The 18674-nt window shown below is 38.6% G+C and overlaps 1 protein-coding gene across 1 annotated transcript in view; it reads right to left on the bottom strand.

Annotated features, from left to right (window-relative positions):
- The window catches only part of LOC111840526 (caM kinase-like vesicle-associated protein), a 47495-nt gene extending 35801 nt beyond the window's left edge, over positions 1 to 11694 (bottom strand). Inside the window, exons 1-2 of the mRNA XM_023805454.2 lie at positions 11545 to 11694; positions 11016 to 11264 (exon numbers count right to left, since the gene is read on the bottom strand). The gene's annotated coding sequence lies outside the window, so the exon portion shown is untranslated. The remainder of the gene's footprint in view (positions 1 to 11015; positions 11265 to 11544) is intronic.
- Between the last annotated feature and the right edge of the window lie 6980 nt (positions 11695 to 18674).

Below are 18674 nucleotides of genomic sequence, written 5' to 3'. Positions count from 1 at the left end.
ACTAAACCAGATAACTTATTGAAATTAAGACGATTCTAGCGATTATGCAAAAAATAATCACAGTCAGCTCAAATAATCGAGATCAGGCGATTATGTAATAATTGTGACAGGCCTACATAGGAGTAACACACAATTAGCTTAGCCCATAACCTTACACTAGTATCTGATGAGGCTACACATCTCCAATTTAGTCACAGAATATTCTCTTCCAATGAACAAAAAAAGGTAGATCAAAGGGGAAACATAGACATACACCAGCACAAGCGAGACGCATTCATTCAGAAAGCTTCATCTGGCCAATAATTGTGGTGCTATTTATTTTTCTTCCCACCAAAACAACCAAGATAAACACCATCAAGATCACCGAATTGAATTTACAGGAGAGACAAGAGAAGATGAATCATGGGACATGTTTCAAATATCACTCCATTAGAAATGGAATTATTCACTGTTTTTTCTGGATAAGGGTGGGGATTAATCCTAAATCTCTAATGTGGTCTCTAATGGTTGATTGGTCAGGATGACCCTCACACAGTGTTGACAGTCTAGGAGGCGACTGGCCATACTGTAAAACAGGGAACCTTGCTATTTGCTCTCCACAACCTCAGACCATTTCAACAGTGCAGAGACCAGAACTATTTAACTCCTTAACCAATGTCCTCATGCACATCCTAACTCAGGGGTGAATACTACCTAAATATTCTGTTAAATCCACAAAACATAAGAAGATGACTTTTAAGATACAAAAATGCATTTTATGAGGATCACAAATCCCACTCTAAACCCCAGGCTACAAAAAATCCCTTCTTCTTTAAAGTGCCTAATTCTGCGGCCTCCCCGGTTTTATCAAATTATTTTGGAATCTGAGTCACTACTTTAATGCATCACTGCCTAATCTTGACCATTCTGATGCTGTGTGTTGCCTTGGTTACAGAGCAACACATATGGCATTTAATTAGTCTGAAAACTCGCTCACACAAAAACCACATGCGCGTGTGCGCTCGCGAGCACAACCCTTCATCCACTACGCACGCGCCTCTGCGCCACACTCGCTCGCTCAACAGGTTGAGTTTTGAGACTTTGGAGGCGGGAACAGTGGCTGATTTCTCCACTTCGTTGATTGGTCACTTTCAATCCTATGATTGGCTGCTTGCTTTGGAAGATGAAGAAGACGATCACTGACCATCAATAGAGAACAACCAGTTTCACTCTCTGTCATGATGTCGGAGTAAAAAAGTCTTACACTAAGTTAACATTTTTTCAGAGACCCTATTTTAATATTGCACATTCGAGGTGGTAATCAGAATCAGACATGTGTGTGTATTTAATTCCACTGCAAGAACATTTCCCGTTTCGTCTTACTGTATATAAAAGTCACTGCAGAATGAGCCACCGTACAGTAAATTGCACTGTGAGCAAGACATCTTTCTTCCTTCCTACAACATCACTGAACCAGTTTAAATCATGGGAGCAGCGCTACTAGTTATATCTTGAGTTAGTTAGAACCGACGAGAAGTTGGGTTAATATCGCACTTTCAGTGAACATTGTGAATCTTTAGGCTTGAGCAAAGGAGACTAAGGGGGACATGATCCAGGTATATAAGATTCTAACAGGTCTATAGGCTACTGTTCAGCCAAATGGCTATTTCATTATTAGTTTAAATACTAGAACTCTTGGCCATAAGTGGAAATTAGCGGGAGAACATTTTAAAATGAATTTGAGGAAGCACTTCTTTACACAGCGTGTAGTTATAGTATGGAATAGTCTTCCTGCTAGTGAAGTGCAAGTTAAAACCCTGGGTTCCTTTAAATTAGAGCTACAGTAGATAAGATTTTAACAACTCTGACCTATTAGTTAAGTTCTCCCCAAACGAGCTTGATGGGTCGAATTAATGTCCTCCTCTCGTTTGTAAATTAATTTCTTGTATTGAAAAGGTAATGTTCATTTTTTGTTTGGAGTAAATAAATTAATGTTGCGAACATCAGCAATATCTCCTAATGTTTTTGTTTTCTAAGGCTATTTATTTATTAAAATGTGTGTATATATATTCAGTGCTTGAAGTGGGGAAAATAGAACACCGGTACTCCCCTTATTCACGTTGGTGTGTTTGTGACGGTATCAACTAATCATTAAGTATTACATTCTGAATCATATATGTATGATTCGAATTACGACTACGAACGTGCAATATTACAATAAGATCTCTGAAAGATGTTAACTTAGTGTAAGACTTCCTTGCTCCGACATCATGACACAGCGTGAAACGGGCTGTTCTCTCATCCACTGGTCAGCAGTGTTGCCAGACTGAGCTGAGTTTTTACAGCACAATCATGTCTAACAACCTGCCCACTCCGACAAAAAAACGCCCAAACAACAAAAACCGACTTGATCACAGCTGTGCACTTGGTCCTGCGCATTTTAAATGCACCTACCTCGTTTTGTAATATATTAGACATATCGTGTACTACATTCATTGATGTATGGCAGGCAACGTAGCTCGCTATTTTAGGTTCTCTGCGTTTTCAGTCGTCTTTAATTGTGACATCTCTGTGACTAGATGCTGTCGGTACTGTAAAAGACTTTACACTAGGTATGTAGCAGGGTTGCCAACTTTGGTCATCTGGCTGGCTGATGCGTGATAGATGGCAAATCTGACACATCAAGACATGTTGAGCTTCGATTTCAGTATTATAATATTTACAACGTACCTTAATTACACCCATCACTGGAGACAGAGGCGATCTAATTTTTAGTTCTGGGTGTTTCCCACTCCTTTCGGTACTGCTTATTGTACTTTCCCCACTTTGGCATGCTTTATAATTGTCAGTTTCTCAATGTCTTAACTTCCTTCTACAATCGAGATCCATGAGATTAATGAGAATGTCCGCCGATTACAGTGAACCCCCCACTAATGATTTAAATTAAAACCTGCCCGATATACGCTAAAGCAGCCCAAAATTTCACTACCCGCACAAGTAAAATTTTACCCGTCAAAGCAAATCAAAAGAAGCCCAATTCGGGGGGAATCCACCCAATCTGGCAACACTGCTGATCAGTGATCGTCTTCATCTTCCAAAGCTAACAGTCAATCACAGGATTGAAAGTAACCAATCAACGAAGTGGAGAAATCAGCCACTGTCACCGCCTCCAAAGTCTCAAAACTCAATCTGTCCCGTGAGCGAGAGTTGCGCAGATGCGAGCGCGTAGATATAGGTTGTAGCGAGCGTGAGCGCGTTAAGAGGATAGATTTTTAACACTTAATTTCAGACAAACTCTTTAAGTGTGTGGAAGTGTGTGGGGAGGTTGATGTGAAAATCTTCTAGCACTGTGCGAAACTTTCCATACATTTAGTAATAAATTGCTTGTGCTTCTAACTCACACAATGCACATAAGAAAGCAAGCCAATTTGCAGAGGTGGAGATCTCAGGTCCAGAGAGTACAAATCCAGACCAAGATTTTGTTTCAACCAACCAGTTGAGTATAAAGAGTCACAAAGTATTGGTTAGTTGAAACAAAATCTTGGTCTGGGTTTGCACTCTGGACCTGAAATCTCTACTTCTGCCAATTTAACAGGACTAACTTTGACCAATAACTTGTGTTGCCAATGTGCTGGCTGAAGACACAATACTATCTGAAATTAGAATAATGGAAGGCGTATTTCATGTATGACAGTGTATAACGTAACAGGACATACCCAGCAATGCTAGACTGAAGGTGCTGCAGCGATTCTCCTCTTCAGCCTTCACTTGTAGATTCTAATTCATTGGACTGGCTATGCAATGAACTTGCATTTTACACTTCTTCAGTATGCATGAAAACCAGCAGGTGCCGACTGCTATTGTGTAATAACTACTTCATGAATACACAGAATACACAGGAAGCTCACAATCTCTTTACCCCACACACGTTACTGAAGTCTTTGAATGGCTCTGGTTTTACTTTCACTGTTTGAGTGCACAGCTGGTGGCGACTCAGTTTAAAATTCAGTTTATACTAACTGCATTTTTGCTATGCCCCCTAAAATGAATCAGTGTCACTGAAAATTCATCAGCACACGTTCCCATCTTGTGGGCTGCTGGATCGCTGTCAGCCAGTCGTATGCAGCCTCTCAAGCACTAGACCATTTTGCGTCATATCTGAGAACCAAACTATCGACACCTTCGGCTGAATGACATCACAGTAGTTTGGCAGCTACCCTGGTCCAGGGATGACTCACAAAGCATAAATCGAGATGGCATCAAGTTAGTTCAGGCTGGGAGAAAAACTCAGCAGATACTGCAGCCAGACAGTCATCTAAACAGCTCCGACTAACAGAATTTAGTGTGGGCCTAACAGTGATGTCTCAGTAAAGTACTTCAAATCCAGTCTCCTAGTCTGCTAGTCATAAAAATCCTAGCTCATTGGTTACCAGCTTCAGAAAGATACTACTGCCTTGCTCAACAAGCACAAATCATAAACACATAAAGCAAGAATAATCCACTCAATCAAATACAGGCCTGCCATCTGAGCTCAGATATGGCAAATAGGATCAGCTGTTTCCTGACACTGAAACCATAATCAAAAGGATGAGCATGTATAGGATGTGGAATAGATTTTTCTATTACGGAAACAAGGAGCAAATGACACAATGAGAAGTCTGTCAAAAGATCATGAAAGAGTAGAAATAAATATCAAGAAATCAAATAACTGATAAATATGCTCCAAAACACTGACTATTCACAGAACTGTGCTGACTCTGCTGGCAGACAAGTACGAGTAGAAAAAGAAAGTACCATTGCTTCAAAATGCTGAAGTAAGTAAGTCTGTTGCCAATATGTAAATTATCCCAAACAGAGGGGCAGCTTGTATCAGGGATCCTCAAACGGCAGTTCACAAGTCATACATGGCTTCTGTTTGAAGCACAATTAAAGTGGTACTATTTGCAAAAGTAGTAAGAGGAGCTTTAATAAAGGGTGACAGTAGCATTAAATAATTATAACACAGAAAAGTACTGTGGTTTAAGGAACTTATCAAGGAGCTTGACAACTCAAGCCGATCTATGACCACTGTCTCCTATTCAAATGTTTTTAAAAGGCAAAATATTTAGTTGAGTATTTAGGCACCTGAAATTCAACAAAGTTACAAATACAGTGTAACAGTTCCTTGAAAGAATAGCCATGAACGTAAAAAAAACATTTTTTAAATCCAATGTGAAACTTTATCAGCACTCAAAATTAGCAGCACCAGACCTAAAGAGACACCGTCTAAAATAATGGAGGTGATTGCATTGGACGATAAGCCATTTTTCAGCAGTGCTTGATGAAGGATTTCATCAGCTTCGAAGTCTTAAAATACCAGCCCATGACATGTTTTTGTTTCATTATTAAATCCAGGGGCAGTTTTAGGGTAAAGGAAGATCCAGGGTTTAGATCAGAAACCTATCAATGAGTCAGAGTTCAAGATTTAATAGTATAAATTTCTGTCTATCTATTCCGTTCAAAATACATTAGTTCCATGTCCATTGTGGCTCTGAGGTTTCATGGCAGGGAAACCATATTATTATGTAGTGGCTAAGATTGAGGGCTTTGCTTGGCTTTTGAAGGAGTATCGCCATGGGTGTGAATTACAGGGGGGATGGGGGACTGTAACTCCCCCCAATAATCAAAACTGGCTAATACAACCCCCCAAAAACCACGGAATGCCTGTTTATAGGTCCAGCAGTGCAAGAAGTACATGCAATATTTCTGCCCAATAGTTATCTATGACTCCCAAACTGTCCTAAACCAAAATTATTATTAATGCATATATTCACATGTGGCAACTGCCCCGGCACCTGATTTCATGATGGGGGCATTCCCCAGTGCTGGGATGATGTGACAGCATAATCACTTATGCAAATATGTTGACTATGGTGTTGACGCATCGCGTTATCACAGACTTGGAAGGGCAAGATCGCAATGCCTAGTAAAAGACTTCCTCTGTTTAAAATGTCACAGACATCAAAAGTCTGTGAGTTTTTTAAAGGAAAAAACAAACAATATGATATTGCTGAAGTGATATGGAAATTTTTAACTGACACTGATAATCATTATGTTTTTGCTTAATTTCACCGAATGAAAGATCGATGTGTGGCCCAAATTTAATAGTGACTTGTTAATAGTGAAGATGTCACTGGCCAGTACTTTGAGAATCCTTTTAAGCAGTAAACGAACAAATGAAATCCCTTTTCCTCCACCATGGATAATCATCCAATGTAATCAATTTCATTATTGTACTGCCCAGACTTTAGGGAATACATAAAGTTTCATCCCTGGTCTGCCACACACAGACCAGGGAGTATGTAACACACAGAGGCTTAAGTATGTAAGGCGATGACTCAAAAACTGTTTGACGGATCTTTTTCAAACGTTGCACTGGCCTTGTATGTATGGGGTCCTAAAAATAATTACATTTTGAGACTGATCGCTCCAAAACTGAACCAGCACCGCATAATGATACCAAAAAAAGAGCAGTTTTGACACTTGATGCTGTTAAGACGATAACTCAAAAAGTTTGACGGATCATTTTCAAACTTTTCAGACACATCAGAACTTTTCAGAACTGGAACTGATTAAATTGTGAGACAGACTGACCCAAAATTGAACTGATGCTGCGTAGTGGCAGCAAAGGGGAGGGTGAAAGCAGATGACATTTGACCTTGTAAATATGATAAGTCAAAAAGTATTTGATGGATTTTATAGAGGCTTTCCTGTAAGCCTCAGAATGGATGGTCAAGTGTTCTCAACGCGTAGTTTTAAATAACCAATGTCCAAGTGGTCTCTGCAATTGGGTGATGTTCCCGTTTATTCCATACCTTCGGTTGGCATAAAAGGACCTTTTGCTTTTACATACAACACTTGTGCTGTATAATGTGCTGGCGGCGTGCTGTCTGTGCCATGCTCCCTTACAGGTGCTATGCTAAGAACCGTGTTCCCGCCACCATCCACACCGTCCAATTGGAAAACACCTATTTATACCCACCTGTCCTCACGTGATCAGACCACTCCATGCACTACACCCCCCAGTGGCCAAAATCCATAATGCACCCCAAATTTATAAATGGCTCCAACAGATCTTATTACTGCTTTGCAAAAACATTATATGGATGAAGGTCCACACCTGGTTTCATTTTCAGACAAATTGCCCCAAAAATGAAGCAGTAGCACTATGTATATTGCAACAAAGGAAGGAAACGGCAGCTGCAGAAAAGGCTTGGGGTCAGATTTACTAATGTTTTGCTGCAGCGCAAACCCTCATTTGGCATTAAAATAGTACTGTCAGGATTACTAAAAACACGTAATGAAAAATTACCAGTGGAAAGGCTTTAACACAGTTAATTTTGCAGCTGGACATATTGCATATGCATTTGTAGGGATTTCCTTTAAAAGCACAACATTTGGAGGAGGAGAGTATTTAAGTGAATCACGCAACGTGATTTACTAAGGTTTGCGGTGCAAAAATTGCACCATTATTTAATGCCAAAGAAGCATGTCTTATTTTGCACTTGACATGGCTGTCATAATCGCCACTAGGAGGAGGTGTCGCCAAGAGAAAACATGCGTAAACCTACGTTTAGCGCTGGGGGGTATGACCGAAAATTTGTATCATGGTATTTTTTAAGATTCATGCTGTTTCACGGTATTTCACTATTTTATTTATTTTTTATTTTTTTGAAGTTCACCCATAGAGCGGCAAGCGTTTACATCAAAACACATTCCACGTGTTACTGCAAGAAACGTGAGATTCCACGGTCACGGAGACAGCTGACATACTGTATAAGTGAGGCTGGTTAACAAGGCAAAGATGCGTGGTGGACCATGTCAAGATGTGTACAGGTATATCCCACAGTTTTAATTTTGGGAAAAAGGAAAAACTACTACTAAAAATATACTTTGCTCTATCAGATATTGAATCACTGATTCTCAACCCAGCCCTCAGGGATCCCCAGACTGTATACATTTTAGCTCCCTCTCAGCTTCCAGCGCACTAGAAATAAACAATCATGAAAACTGTGTACTTGCTACAGAGTATTGGACTGCCTTGGTGTCTCCATTAAGTTTGAGAAAGTGTATTAAATAACACTAATACTTATATGTGTTTTATGTGATCCACATTCTTTTCAGTATTGTTTATATGTTTTTGTTTTACCCGTCGTTCGAAAATATTCCCAGTTAATTGTTCATGGCCAACCAAATAACCAAAACTACGAATGACAAATTTGTGAATCTGGAGGGGTGACTCTATATGTATTTTTGCATTTATGTTAGTCGTGAATGTTGTAAACATGTACTCTTTGCTGTGGAATGTGTGTATTTCATTAGCATGTAAATATGAGTGCTGTGTCAATTTGTTGGCTTCTCTGAAAGTTTTTTTAGTTCGTAACACTGATACCTCTGATGAAACTGTACTGTTGTACCATTTGTTAGGATCATTTTCCTTTCGCACTCAACAACTAACACAGGATAAAGGAAATCTGATCATTCATTTTTGGGGTTTGTTACAGACATTACTAGTAAATGGAAATAGCTGTAACATAGCTGCAGCTGTAAAATAGCTGTGAGATAGCTATAAAGAAAGGATGGTGGACCACCAAATGGAAATAGACCAAAGCTAAGGACACCTGCCTCTAATGCCTGATTACTATGGGCTGGGGGGGGGGGGGGCTTTAAATTTTTCACCGGTGTGAGGCATTAAATAATTTGGCTATGCTGAGAAAGACATTTAAAACCTTCTTTTACTGAGAGAAAAAAAGATAAGAGCAGAGTAGTGTTACGTAGTGATAACACATTTTGCAGAACACGTGGGAGCAGCACGGGAGTAGTGTGGGAGTAGCATGTGAGTAGCTTGGGAGTATCATGGGAGTAGCACAGGAGTAGCATGAATGCATTTTCTGAAGATTTATGAAATGTTTCTGTGAACTGCCTGCAAAAATTCTGCAGACCACCCCCCACCCATTTATGACCTTAGCTGTACAGCACTGTTGCTTAAAAATACCTTATGAAGCAAAAACCAGCAGGACTCTACTTTTGTCATTATGACAGTTGCAGCACTGGTGCAAGCATATATTCAGCTATCCAGCACTCCTACTCTTTACTATTTAATATTGGGCTCGGTTGGTGATCATGGCTTTTGTGTTTCCAAGTAGTAAAGTTAGACAAAGGGAACCCAGCCTCAGACCAACTAAGACTAGGAAACTAAGTATCAATAGCAAAAACAAACTGAAAAATTCTGTGCCGTTGCAATAATTTATGACTCACTTTTGTCCTGCCTAAGAAAAAAGTTTCAGACTAGTAACTCTAATTACTGGAAATCTAGTGGCTCCAGAAGCATACCTGCCTGCCTCTCTAAATGCATTGAAAATGTAGTGAAATCTGCAACCTCATGAGAATGCCCTAAGCACTTCTCTTCCCAAATGGAATGCAAACATTACTGGAGCCCCAGCAGCTCATACTGTACGCTTTCCCCATCTTAGGAACTCACAGGCTGAGGTATATCATTTTGGCAGAGCAACTGAACTGATGGCTGACATGTAGGTATAGTCATAGGCATATAACAAAACACGAGATCAGGTGAGCAAGAAGACATTCAGGAAGCTGTCCTCAGGCTTTTTACAATGCTCAGATCGCACCCCATCTCATACATAAGTCTTTTATTTTTATTTTATCCATCCATCTTCTATACCCATTTGTCCTGTGGAGGGTTCTGGGGGTCTGGAGCCTATCCTGGAAGCTACGATCGCAAGGCAGGGAATAACTCAGGATGGGGTGCCAACCCATTGCAGGGGTGTAAGTATACAATTCGCAATAAATTTAGCCATGTATAAAAATCAGGGACCATATCATTGACTTGGTTAGATGACGGATGGACAGATGATGGACACATGGATAAAAGTCAGAGTGTTTCTATATCCAATAGAAGTAAAGAAAAATTCATATTCAGCACATGAAGTCCGATTACTTCGGGCACTATAAATCTGGCCTTACTCTAAATGAAATATTGATGTCTGCTTAAACTCAACTCTTTTTTTTTTTTTTTTTTTTTTTTAGAAAATCTGTTACAAGATATCTAGTACAAACTGTAGAAAACCACACTCTTAAAAAATGCCGCTTGCTGGAAATACTGTAATTGATCATCAGTATATATGTTTTCAACTCTGGAGCCGTGTGTATACTTTTTTTTGTAACATTCGATTACATTTCCAAACAGGCATATCAAGAAACACGATGCGTAAAAGGTATCCAGGCATAACGTATAAAACATGACGAAATAATTGCGTTAAATCCTTCTAAAAATACGTGATAAAAAAGCTGGATGTAAGGTGCCCTTTTATACTGGTCGAGCGATTTTAGATAGCACGAAAAAACAAGAAGCGATAAACTTATGCTTCACATCGCAACTACTCTAATATGCACAAAACATTTACCAGCATATTTAAAAAACAGTAAGTTAACTGATCACCTTTCTGTTGTAACGTTTTTTTTTTTTTAACAAAATCTTCATTTTTGTAAACAATCAGCCTATTTCTGCGTTTACAGATACTTCAGCGTTAATTTACAAAAAAACAAAAAAAGATCATTTACATTTGACAATTGACAACAAAGTTCGACATCTTTCGAGTGAGCAAGCAAGCCACTGCATGACAGTATCACGTCGCCGTCTGATTCACAAGTTTACAGCATCAATAAATAGTGAATTATTTTTACGTCATGCTGCGGGTTGTTCAAAAACAAAAAGCAAATTTCATCCCAGGTAAACGCAACACTATGTCATTAGTAGACATTTCCGAACATGTTGCATACACCGAGACGAAGTGGGAAGAACCAGAAAATCATATCCAGGTAGTACACAGGAGTCTTGCGATGAACTAAGTCAATGATGTGTCAGGATGTTTAATGTCCATTAAACCGCAATATCTTATTTCATTACTTGAAGCTCGTGTATAGCTACAGATGCCCTCACACTATGTACACAGCGATAAGCATTTGCGCTCACTTACCAAAGGTACCAGTTTGTCCGTGAAGATGGATTCCACTACGCTCTTTCCTCTCGGCTTTCGAGGAGACAGGAGGATCTGATCGTCGTCGTCGGTCGCGATGAGGCGCCCGCTCCTTTCCCCTAATAAACACTAAATCCCAGCTCTTCCCCAGCACTCCGCGGACAGCTAGACTTCAGAAACACTCAGTGGTACCATTACGCACTCATCGATGGGGGGAAAAGGGGAAGTGGGTGGGGGGAGTGATGGGGGCTGTGAAGATGGAGAAGAATTAAGAAGGAATTAAGGCAATATAACTTGAATGCTGTACAAAAATGCAAGATTTATCTACGAATATATTATCAACAAGTAGGCTATGCAACAATTTAGGGAATCAGCAGTTATTCTGCTAAAAAGACGCTTCTTATTAAAAAGACCAAACACACACGTTGCACTTAGTAAAGTTTAAATCAGTAGCGCGACTCCATAAAGGAATGCGTTATTGTTTTATTAACAATTCTTTTTTGCCGGGGTATACATAAAAAAAAATCACCGTTGCCAAAAAAAGCTGCAAACGTCTGATTTGGTAACTAACGATGCTTTAATAAAACTGGTAAATTAGATAATGTTGTAAAGCAAAAAACATAAATCAACACAGAGAGATGGGTGTCAAAATGAAAGTCATTCAGCGTGCTCCGTGTAGCCAAGCTCTTCCTTCTACTTTGGAAGGAGACTTAACATTGAAATTTGATGAAAAGAAAATGTTGCTACTATTTTAAAGGATATTCATATTGGTCTGGACGTGAAACCCTATAGGTGACTGCATGCCATATCATATGCACAGGTCAGAGTTCATGGCCGTGTTTAAATACTATAAAGGAGCAGCTTCGAGCTGCGTGAATGGAAAGCCATGGTGTATCTGTTACCTAACTAGGATGTAGCACTGTTCTTATGCACCTGTGATTTGATTTACATAACACCAAAACTGGTATGCTGCTGTTCTTTTGTCATATGCTTCCATTTCTAAGTGTTGTGCCCACACGCAATTGTCGACGCTGCTTTCACTGGAATATAAATTATACAATTATATTCAATTATTTCCAGTGAGCCGAGACCACCAGTACAGTACGTAAAGAGCCGGAGCACTCTGACTTTGAGCGACGTCACACCGACAAATCGGGTGTTTAACAACGATATCACGCTACTACTTATTCACCTGTTAGTTACATCATACTGTAAGGCAGACTTACCCTATTGGATTAGTTTAATGGTTCAAAAGGTAAAATAATGTAATGCGCGCGCGTGGTGCGGTTGTCCCCTTTCAAATCAAAAGTCAGATCTGCGAAATATTCTAGACGGAAGCTTGTAAAAAAAAAAAGTCATACAACACAACCAATTTTATGTGTGTGTGTGTGTGTGTGTGTGTGTTCACTTAAATTAGTATGTATTCCAAAGTTTACCTCAAAGTAATTTTAAGTTGAATTTCATTTGGTGCAGCGTGAGACTGAGCGCACGCGCACTTCAGAGGTGGCAGAGCACATGCTGCCGCGAGCCAGAGGTCCCGGAGCTGAGCTCCGCCAAACTCCGGCACAAATTAAACACTTCCTGTTTGTCATTAACTCATTAACTGTTTGGACGCTCAAAAAAACCCTGCAGCTTTTCTTTAGTTACAAAGTCTATTCTATTCCCAAACTGCAATCTGAGCATAACTTCAGGTTTATGGATTTTTCTGTGTATACCTTCCTTTTAATGTATTCTGCCTATGATTTTAGATTATTAATGTCCTCTTTGAGTCCAGTCTAGGCCTACCTTAATCTGTTCTTTAAGTGTTGCATGTTTGTTTTTCACTGACAACTAATGGATCCACGATTGGATCTGTACTATAGGCCTACTGTCTGAAAAATTTACCATTTTATTGTGTTTCATTGCTTTTACTGTGGTTTTCCTACATGTCACAACATTACATTTAACTATTTCCTCACATGTATAATTTATGGCTTCCCCTTTTCTGTGCATCATTTATTGGGCGGAAAGCTTTTGATTCCGCCATCAAAGGGGACTGTATTTAAAATTAGTTTGTTATTTGTTGACTTTTACTGCGATGTTCAGAAGTCTGAGCCCTCTGCATGCCACATAAATGTATAAAATCAGTATGAATTTATAAGTGCATCATCCCTGGCTAACCTTCTCTGACAATGTCGTTGCTACAGATGGCAACTTAAGTTAGAAAGCAGATTAGAATATGAATCTTTCCTTTTTACTAAGAGTAGTATTTCAGTGTTGGAGATGCTTGAGAAATAGTTTGCTGAGCTATTTTCTAGCACAAATCCACATTTTTCTATCTGTATTTGTCACATTTCTAAATCCAGATTTTGAAGAGGTGGCACAGGTGCTTTCTTCCTGCACTGTTTTAAGGGATCTCTTTTAGCTGGTTTTAATAGAAATTCACCTTTAACATATTCGTAAGACACATTTACCTCATATGCATGGAACTGTAAAAAAGAAGTAGCAATTAATTAAAAAATAGAAATAATAAAAAGTTGTTCCAGCTTGCTGCTGAGAGCCTTGTTTTTGATGTCCCTGTAAATTCACACATCACTGCACTCAGACCTTGCTTCTGGTCAATTAGACAGTAACACAGGACAGACATACCTATAAGGCTACTTTACTTAATATTATCTGCTCTTTGTTACTTTCTGCACTAGCAATTGTTAAAGAGTCATTACCTCTTTGTTCTTTCTATATCACAAAACAGTGGTGAAGATGAGGGAGAGGAGCTTTGTTTCCTTTTCTATCAATAATAAAAAAAAAAATTGTGTAAAATATCTGCAATATCTGTTCTGTGAAAAACAAGAAGCAGACTTGCAGTAAGAGCCAAATGTTCCACTTAAATAGTCTGATGTTGACACTGGTGATGCCTGTTCCTCTGGACTCATGAATGTTGATTTACAATTTTAATCAAACTAATAACATCAGAGTCTGAGGGACAAGGTCACACATCACTGCCAAGACAAAGTTGTTGTCTTTCCAGCATGACCTGAACTGTGCAATACAGACTGAGCTTTTCATTTTGCTAAAAAAAGATTGAGAGTCATTATATTTGACTGCAATGACAAATTTGTTGGATTGTCCCTTAGTTTTCCTGATTGTAAGACCCCATTGTAAGAGTTGAGGGGTCTGCTGCAAATTGTTTTGAATCTTCTTCTCATTTGTTATACTTAAAGTTGTTTATTCTATATAGAGACAAATGTGAGGTTTAGGATAAAAATGGAACTGGAAAATCTTAAGACTAGGTGCCAGAGATGTAGAACACACAGCTTTGGCACTAACTAGGAAATGAAATGAAACCTCAAGCAAGAGGCTTATGAAACAGACCTGGATTGAGATCATTTAAAAATGGCTACAAGTAAAAGATCTGCTGGATGTGGACGGATGAGGGTTCGACAGCCTGTAACTCTTTTAACCCAACAGCTGGTAGCGATCATGTATAAAAAAATGCTCAGTTCTTCTTTTTAGAATGTGTAAGCCAAATGCAAATTTGAATAAAAATTACATCATCTGTAAATCTGAGCACCTGTTATAAATAATTCAAGTACCTGTATCTCCTGATTTGTTGTGGTTACCATAGCAACCGGTGATCGAAATTCTCTGCGGAAGGGTAAGAGTGTTAAACTGATATTGTTTACCAGCCCCCATCAAGGTGGCAGTTAATGCCACAGCAGATGCCCATTAGATTTGGTAGCTGGCTGTACCCCTATAGCTGGCTAACCAGCAGATTTAGACACGAGCCGTGAAACTCACGCTTAGCTCCCCGAATGTATGTGTCGCTTCTTCAAACAGAGAACAGCCTTTTCACAGCTTCTGTCATTGCCGTCAGAAATGGCAGCCACTCTTGATTTACCCATGGTGCTCAGGCACAGGTTGTGTCCAACAAAGTCGCTGGTGACATTTTTAAAAATCGGACCTAATCCAAACTCCTGTCACTGACTTATCTTTGTGTGGGTATATCAAGTGTACCTCTCGTGTATAACTGAGGGGTTGCACGCTCTAGATAAAAAGATAAAACTAAGATCAAAATAAGACAACAGAACAGCACAGAAGTCCACCGACAGTAAGAGTAGCCTGGACAAAATTTACAAAATTGTGAACTGATCAAACCTATTTCTAAGCATATTTCTGAAGAAAGAACCAAATCCATCAGCATCCTGCTTATGTTTTTCAAACTGCTCAGGTTTCTTTATATCTGCTATGAAAAATAATATTTACATGATGAGCTTTTACTCAGGACAGTAACCCAACTTTTTAATATTTTTTTTTGTAGAAGTTAAATCTTTGTTTTGTTCTAATTTTAGCAAACCTACAGCTTAAAATAACTCCAAAGTCTTTCTTTTTGAATTCAATATATCAAATGTTTAAACTTTTTTGAAATCGGAAATTTTTAAACATGAGAGATTTACTATGACTGATGACAGCCTGAACATAGGCCACATGTATGAATTTAAGTTTCACGTTATGGAGTATGTTAAAGACACTGGTTTCCTTGACAACAGAATTGATATGCAATCAATGTGTAATAACAAGCAATGGAAATAAGATCCCTTTAATAAGCAGCCTGCTGCAGCCTGGCGGGCTCACCTTTCAGAGTATTTTGTAAATCAGTTTAATCCCAAGAGTACATTTTCCTATTAGAAAGATAAATTGTGTATTTTTAATTGAAAATGTTACTACTCATGGTTGTCTGCTCAAATTCTCTAACAAATTAGTGATATATTAAACTTGGAATCATATATACACTTCCTGGATTACTTTAAGGAGCTCCAAAACCTGTTGTGGTCTTCCATCATCTAGTCTTCCACCTGCACCAATATTCATTTACCAGCATAGCAGCTGGATAGATCTGGGTTTTTCAGGGAAGCACTGTGCTAGAGAAGACAGTGGCAGGGTCCTCACTGAGCTGACTATGGTCAGTTTTGTAATATATATATACAGAGGGTCTGTTTTTTCCAAGCATGAAATTAAGTTAGCAGGAGAAAATGCTATCACTAACTATGCAGTATCATTTCAATCGATAGGAAAATATTGAATTTATATTGAGTCGATGGTCTGCTATTCTAGTTCTGGTGAGTTTTAATGTATCCAGGTATTCCAGCTCTCAGCAGGATTATCGTTTCACAAAATAAAGGCAGCGTTTGACTGTGGAATTAACAACGAAGGAAGTGTGTATGTAGGTGATTGATAAGGCTCAATTGGAACCAGGTGATTTGAATACTGGAACTGGAGTTGTTCAACCTGACAGATTGATTAACTTTTTTGTTTACTGATATCTATCCAAATTTAGTTATATATATACACAGTATTTAGCCTTTTAAAGTGTTAGACTGTCATAGCTACTTTCACGTGTTATGGGGACATTTGGTAAAACACAATATAATTAATTTGCACTACTACTGATCTCTTAGCGACACTCTTGCCTCCTGCGCTATACTTGGAAAAACTGGCAAAAATGTACAGCAGTACAAAAGTATTCATTCTTAAGATCACAGCTAAAACAAGATGGATACTTAGAAATGTGATTCTCAGAGACAATGTTGCCAGTTAAACATCATGAAGAATATTAATTGCTTTGGGAATGGCAGATTTAAGGAGCAAGACAGAACCATAACATTATGGATCATTTATCTAATGGCTAATAATCATAGCAGTAATTAATAAAAACACATTCACAGATTGAAATGAATTCCATGATAGAGGGAAACTGACTTAGAGTTTATGATAGACCATTGGAATAAATTAGGAAATTTTCGGTGGTCAGCCTTATATTTCATACTTTAATGGCAGGAAGTTAGTCACTGCAATTGCAGTGTTTAATTGACAGAGAGAACCCAAAGTGCCAGAATGAAATGGGCCAGTGTGCTGACACCCACTATGAGTTGGTTGATTTTCAAAAGGGCAGTTTTCAGCTGTGTCTGCAAACATAAAATTTCAGAAAGTTGTAGAGCCAAATTTGCTTTTCGTTTGTATTCATTCTTCAGGACACGGCTTCTGGTTTCAGGTAGGTTTTTTGACCTTCTCACTTCCACTTCCCTTTCATTTTCAACACAGATTTATTTTTATGCCATTTTGTCATTATTTTATTTGATGGTCAGGTGAAAAATGTTAGTGTCTGAAACACCTTCTTGTCCATAATGTAGGTAATACGCTCAGTGAGGATGTCAGTGTACACAAGTGGCCAAAATTGTGGAAAAACTTCCAGTTTTTAGAGATTGCATCACTGTATTCACCTGTTGCTCCAATTAATTATGTAATAATCCAATGTACGATATCTGTAACATTCTTTGATTTCTTATAAACGTTACCGGCTACATTCAAGTAATAATTTTTAATGTTGAATGCCAAAAATGCTAGGTATTTCCAAAATTTTGCCCACTACTGTACATGATTAAATGCAACATTATGTTTCGTCAAAGACAGTACATGAATGCTGATTAGCATGTTCCACTCAGAAATGATCTTTTTCCAGTTTCAGTTCAGTGACTGTCACTACTCATAATATAATGTGTCCAAATGCTGCAGTTCTTGTAAAAACAGTTTTATGCTCTTTGTTTTAACTATGCAGTTTATTTAGTGTTAATTACATATATTGCTAATACATCTTTATAAAATTGTATTGTATTCTGCAGCACATGTAGCTAGAGTAATTGGTACACGTTGGCCATTGTTTTGGTACCTTATATGGGCAAAAATAAAATCTATCAATGCAAGCTGCCCCAAAACTCAGCATAGCTGAACACTGGTCAGTGGACATGTGGCATTTTCAGTGCTGATGAAGAAGCTTAGACACAGGTAGACACAGCATCCAAATATGTGCTAAGGTTAGAAGCATGTAAATATAAAAAGGAGATATGAACCACGGTATCTTGCAAGAGTAGACTGAAAGTGAAACAGTAATAGACAGGATTTTAAAAATACCAAGATCAAAAGTGTTATCCCGTCCTAGGTGTGTCCTGTAATGGATCGTGGTTATTGGAGTTGTAGAAAAAATACTGAGGACTTCACCTCAGTGTCTTCAGTGGTAGGTACGGACATAGTAATGGTGTATTGATTATGGTGTATTGTACTAACTTGAATTGGAAGTTTGGAGGTTGACTGGGGTGGGGTGGGTGAATTAGGGTGTTCCGAAGTATTCAGGCTGAATAATTTTGCACTAAAAACCCCCACAAACACTCCCCATGCTTCTGTTCTTTTCAGTACTACCTTCAGTTCCATCTTCCATAATAGGAAATACAGTATAATGCAGTGGATTCACAAAGGATTCAGGTAACCTCATGATTTTCAAATTTTATTTTGTTGCAGCCTTATGCTAAAATAATTTAAATTTATGTTTTATCTGCACTCAGTACTCCATAATGACAAAACAGAAACAGGATTTTAGAATTGTATGCAAATTTATTGAAAATAAGAAACTGAAACATCACAATGAATTAAGTACTTGGTTGAAGCACCTTTTGCAGTGATTACAGCCTTGAGTCTTCTGGGTATGATGTGACAGGCTTTGCACACCTGGATTTGGGGATTTTCTGCCATTCTTCTCTGCAGATCCTCTCAAGCTCTGTCAGATTAGATGGGGACTGTTGGTAGACAGCTATTTTCAGGTCTCTCTGGAGATGTACAGTTGGGTTCAAG

Source organism: Paramormyrops kingsleyae, chromosome 6 (genome assembly GCF_048594095.1).
Source record: "Paramormyrops kingsleyae isolate MSU_618 chromosome 6, PKINGS_0.4, whole genome shotgun sequence".
Lineage (NCBI taxonomy): Eukaryota > Metazoa > Chordata > Actinopteri > Osteoglossiformes > Mormyridae > Paramormyrops > Paramormyrops kingsleyae.
The sequence above is the reverse complement of the archived record's forward strand: the minus strand, read 5'-3'. Positions and strand labels throughout refer to the sequence as shown.